Here is a 6,068-nt window from a genome sequence, read left to right on the forward strand (position 1 = left end):
TTGGAGAATCAGATCTTGCCTACCCAGCTCAGAGAGGTCTACAAACACCTCCCCCCACCCCTAGCCCAGTTTTCCAAGCACAACCTTCCAGTGGAAGGAATTCTGAACGGCCAGATACTATGGGCTCTGTGTGGTCTTACAGCCCGACGGCTTTTATCTCAGTGAACCTCTCAAGCAACCTGAGGGGGGGGAGTGTAGCCCGACACCATTCAGCTGGAAAAGAGCAGGAGAGAGCATCAGGCACAGAGCAACAGAGGATTTTAAAAAATAATTAATGCAATCACAGGTTCGAAATTGAAAAGATACAAAGGGTCTACAGGTCCACTCTCCCTGGGGGCACCGATATTACGAGGGTTTGTGTACACAGTTACGCACTGACAACGAAGATCTCGGAACTCTCCTTCCTCTTTTATAACACGAGCACGTTATACATGCTCTGTGCATGTTTTCCACTTAGCCAGGTATCTTGCGAGCTGTCCCACATCGATGTTAGAGTAAGCATTTCCTACCTCTTTTCTACGGATGAAGAGGACAGTATTCGACTATCTGGAAGTACCTCAAGGCCCCTGTGATGAGCATGTGGGTTGTTCTTTCACAGCTCACACGATGCTGTAACGTACGTATGTCTTTGTGCCCACAGGCAAGTGTAACAGCAAGTTAAACTCCTACCAACAGAACCACTGTGTCAATGGCATGGGCACTTCAAATGTTGAGTGATGTTTCTAAAATGCCCTCCAAAAAGGTTGTACCAATTTATTCTCCCACCAGCAATATATACAAGTGCCTGTTTCCCCAGAACCTCATCAGCAGTTTCTCAATCTTTCTGAAGTTTCCTAATTGAATGGCAAATAAGTATGCCATCGTACTTTGCACTTTACATGTCAAAGAATCGAGCTTTGTGTATGAATTAAAGCCCGAGTCCCACGGGGCAGGAAGAGCATGCATTTACCAGGCCAGCACTATCCCTGACATCTAATGGGGTCACAAACATCCCTTGCACCTACAAATAGCAGTCATTCAAAGGGCTCTGGAGTTTCCAGCTCCCACACGTGTGTCTGTTCTTCACGGGAGGAAAGTGGCCCTGTGGAAGGACAGCCATGCCTCTTGGGTGAGACTTTGGAACCAGAGAGAGACCTCCATTCCAATCACAGCTCTGCCACTAACCAGCTTAAAGGTTTTAGCAAGTTATTTAACTGTAGACTCAGTCTCTTCACATGAAATATGGGGATGAGACGGCTGATTTCACAAAGCCTTGTGTCTGGTACATAGAAGGTCCTTAATGAATGGCAGCAACTGTCATTAGTGTCAATTACCATCAGGCCAGATCCTGGATCTCAGGGCACTTTTCACAACTGACAAGACCTGGAACGCCCAGCAAACACAAATCACTCTTGTGTAGCTACCCAGAGGATTCCCAGCTCCTTCTCGGATCCACCCCAGCCTCCTGCCACAGTTAGCAGGAAATATCACTGAAACCCCTCCCTGTGCCTGGGGGGCCAGGCTCTCCTGTTGCCAGAGGATGTTTGTGTTCAGACAGAGGCGCTCTCTGGGCTAAGCAGAGCTCATTTCCAATTAGGGCTGGGCAAGCCAGAGACAAAACAGAGATCCTTGGGCAAAGCATGGGGGACTTGCCCTCATCAGCACCAGAGCCTCTCCCCAGCACACTTTCGATGAGGTCATCAAATGTAGATTTCTGGTTCTGGCAGGAATACTAGTGATGCCCCAAACTAAGGTTTCTATGTATGCATGTGACCTCCCCGGCCCCGCCCTAAAGGACTTCAGAGGCGTTTCCCATTCACACAGGGTCCTGTCTCATTTCATCCCGGTTGTAGAAATGACAGCCGTGCCTCTTGGGTGAGAGAGGAAGCTGCTGCTGACTCGGCTAATGTCAGGGCTGAACCTTGGGGAGCACAGTGTAGTGCCTGCCTGGGTGCCAATGACTCCCCTCTATACGCTGGTTCAGGTCCTTCCCGCACAGAGCTGGAGCCTCCGGAGAGACACGACAAGTCATAAGTGTTTGCAGGGAAGACAGTTCCCCCGAAGGAGAGGGCAGGGTCTGAGGCACTCAGGAGGACTTCTCCAGGACACAGAGGAGGCGGCCTTCCCCTGAAGACCCCCAGCGCCCATTCTCAGGCAGAGAAACCTGCCGGTCTCAAGTGCCCCATCATTGTCTCACACATGTACACCGTGGGTGCAGCTCAGACACTGGAGGACGTGGGGCACAGAGGTCCACCTGTAGAGAGGCACCCCTGCCAGTTGCTCTGCTGCCTCTTCGGAGGCCCCTGGTCCTGCGTATGAGGCTCCCTCCCCCCAAACCATCCTGCAGCCGGCCCTACCTGTGGGCCGGGACAGCAGGAAGCACTCAGCTGAATGAAGTCCCAGACTCTGGGCTGCATAACTGCCCCACCCCCCAACTTACTAGAAGAGCAAACCTCCAGGTCCCCACAAACCCACTCAGAAAAAAGGAATGCCCAAGCGTGCCCCACCTTGGACAGACTCGGGGTGAAGGGGACAGGAGCAGCTGAACTTAGCTTGCTTTCTGGTCCCGAGGCCTGTTCAACCCCCGTCTCTCTACTTGGGCCAAGTCCTCCTCCAAGGCCACTGAGCGGGGCTTCGCTGTGGTGGGAGCCGCGGGCCCAGCAGGCCACACGGGTCCTAGGGCAGGGGGGTGCGGCCACCGGTGCTGGGGCCTTAGGAGGACGCGCCTGGTGGCCTGGGTGGGGGTCCGGTGTCTCCAGCCCAGTTCTGGACCCACGCGCGCCGGCAGAGCTGTAGACCCCGCTCCGCTAATGCACCACCTCCCTCCTTTTCCCCACAACTTCACGAAAATCACCAGCAAACCGAGCCCAGAGGTGCCCATGTTCTCGGACCAACCTGGACGCACGGACGGACCGGGCTGCTCCCCCCACCCGGGTCCCCGCGCCTCTCACTCACGCGTGCCCAGTGGTCGCGCTCCGGCCACTGCATGGTCCCGGGTGGTCGTGGGCCCGGAGCAGCTGCAGGCGCGTGTGGGGGTCCGGCCGGAGGAAGGCGGCGCGGAGCGGGGAGGTGCGGCGGAGGGAGCCACAGCGCTGCACTTTGGGGCGGGGACCCTGCGAGTCCTGCCAGGAGGCGGGGACGTCGCAACGGGCAGCCGGCCACCAGGGGGGGTCCCCCACGTCCCCAGCACAGCCGTGCCCCTCGGAGTGAGCGGCTTGCGGTACAGAGAGGGACAGAGGACGGGGACCCAGCCCCAGCCCGACAGCGCCAAGGTCAAGCTCGAGATGGGCGCGGAGGGGCACTTCCGAGGGCCCCCGCCGCTCCGGACCCGCGCCCTGCTCGCCGCCGGGCCCTGCCCCTCCCCCTCCTCTCTCCTGGGAGGAACCCGGGGCCCGGGGGCGCCCCAACCCGTTAGTTACCGTTACCACCGAGGCTGAGCCCGCTCCGGGCGGAGGCGACTCCCGGGTCTGCTCCGGGGCTGGGCGGCGCGGCGAGAGCGAGTTCTGGCCCCGCACGAGCCGAGCCCGCCGCCCTGCAGGTGGCCGGCTGGGGGCAGGTGCCGAGCGAGCTGATTGGCGCGGGCCGGTCCTGGGAGACTGCCCGCCAGACAGCCCGTTCGCTCGAGGGGCAGGGAGGGTAAACAGCGCGGGCGGCGCCTTCCCAGGAGCCTTCCTCTGGCTCCACCGAGAAGTGCACACTCGGGAGCCAGGCGCCGGGACCCTCGGACAGGGCGCTGGGCTCACTGTAGATCGACCCGCACGGAAAGTCCTGAGAACGAATCTTAGGGACCAGCGGAGGTAGCCGCCCCCGGGCTCTGCCTGGCGACCCCCTGCAAGGCGCACGTGTTTTCCTGCTGGTGGCCTGTGCGGTTCCCTGGAAGTCCAGCTACACCTGATGTCCCTGCCCGCGCGGGTCCCCGTCCTCCTGCGGGCAGAGCGTGTAATTGCCGCTGGCACGGTGAGGTCGGCTGGAAAGGAGGGGGAGGCTATCTCCACCCCCTCCAGTTAATGGCACTCCAGGCTTCTTGTTTAAAGTCAGCCTTTTGTATTGTTTAAAAGTCTGCCAGTTGCTTCTGTGCTTCACACCTAACGACCGTTTCTGACATCAGTCTGCTCTGAGAATGTGACCGAATGAGATGGAAGGAAACCGTCACCTTTAGCACTTCCAAAGCATCTCAGTAGGGAACTTTTCCCTGCTCTGGTCTGTTCACCTTTCTCCGGACTCCTGGTTGGACTGAAGATGGAAGAGGAAGGAGGGATGGGGTCACCCAGGTTGATGCTCCAAAAGGGGGTATTTTCACACCCAACGTTTTCCTCCTCATGTCCTGGGTAGTCTGGAGGATTCAATTCAATGGTGAATAATGCATCAAAAATAAAATAATAAAAAGCTCCATCCCTCAGCCCAGGCCCAACTTGTAAAGTAGGTAAGAAATTTAGCACTTGGAGCAGCCTGTGCTATTCCCAAAGCACCATCTTGAACAAACAACCCCCGAAGGCGAGCTAGCATCTCACCCTCCCGGCAGGTTCACCAGCGGCGTCAACACTTCGCTCTATCACAGGTTTTTCATTTCGACCTCGGATTTTCACGTGCTGCCTTTTCTCACAAGTCAAACTTCACACCTACATTCATCTCATTTCTCCTCAAAGGCAAAACTGAAATGTGAGGAGATGTGTTACTTGGAAAATACAATTAGACAGAAAGTGAAAACAAGATAGACGTACAGCCTCGTGAATCACCATCAACCAAATCTATGCAATCAGCACCCAGGTCATCGCCATCACCCAGCACCACCACCCCGCCCCCCAATTTCCTTTCATAGCCCTTCCCCTCCCCTAAAGCAACAGCTACCCTTACTTTATAGTAATTACCTCCTTTACATCTTTAAAGCTTTATAAAATTGTTAAGCATCCCCAAACACGACAGTGTAGCTTTACTTTCTGTGTAGCACAAATGTTTGCGTGTGTGTTTCTGGCCTCCGTCACTTGGTTGTGTCTGTGAGGTCATCCATTCCTGCTGCATGCAGTTGTGGTTGGTGCCATCACAAATAACTCTGCTAATAAAGTCCTTTAATATATCTCCCGGTGTGCGAGGGAAAACTTTTTAGGGTGTATACCTTGGAGTAGAATTGCCAGGCGATGGGGTATGCTTATATAACTTTATTAGAGAATACCAAGTCGTTTTCCAAGGTGATCATAAAATTTACACTGCCACCGAAGATGGGTGGCAGTTCCAGTCACTCCACATCCTTGCCAAAATAATGTTAGATTTCTTAATTTTTGTCAGTCTGGTGGGTGTATAATGGTACCAAAATTGTGACCCCATTTCATATCCCTAATTTCTCCTAAGGTTGTGCACTTTCTTTCTTTTTTTTTTTTTTTTAATCCTCATCCTAGGACATTTTTTCCATTTTTTGTACAGACAGAGTGGGAGGGAGAGAGAGGAAGAGAGAGAGAGGGAAACATCGATGTGAAAGGGACACATCGAGTGGCTGCCACCCGCACAACCAACCAGGGCCGGGGACAAACTGCAACCGAGGTACGTGCCCTTAGCGGGAACCGAACCCGGGTCTCTCCGGACTGCAGGTGGACGCTCTAACCGCTGAGCCAAACCGGCCAGGGCAGGTTGTGCACTTTCGCATGTGTTTATAGCCTTTTTCAATTTTGTTTGGTGAGGTGCCTGTTCAAATCTTTACCCATTTTTCCGTTGAGTTGTCTGACTTTTCTTGATTCATAAAAGCTCTCTTTATTCTGGTTATATGCCTTTGTCAGTTATAGGCTGTGAGTATCTTCTCCTATTTATTCATCTTGATCATTTGATCAAGAATAATTTTAAAAATCAGAATGCTGATTTTGAGATAATTGTAGATTAACATACGGTTGAAAGAAATAAGACAGCCCTGGCCAGTTTGGCTCAGCGATTAGCGCATCACCCACGGACCAGAGAGTCTGGGGTTCGGTTCCCCCTAAGGGCACATACCTTGGTTGCAGTTAGTCCCCGGCCCCGGTTGGGGTCGTGTGGGTGGCAACCAGTCGATGTGTCTCTCTCACCTCGATGTTTCTCTCTCTCTTCCTCCCTTTCTCCCTCCCACG

Source organism: Molossus molossus, unplaced genomic scaffold, assembly GCF_014108415.1.
Source record: "Molossus molossus isolate mMolMol1 unplaced genomic scaffold, mMolMol1.p scaffold_m16_p_20, whole genome shotgun sequence".
Lineage (NCBI taxonomy): Eukaryota > Metazoa > Chordata > Mammalia > Chiroptera > Molossidae > Molossus > Molossus molossus.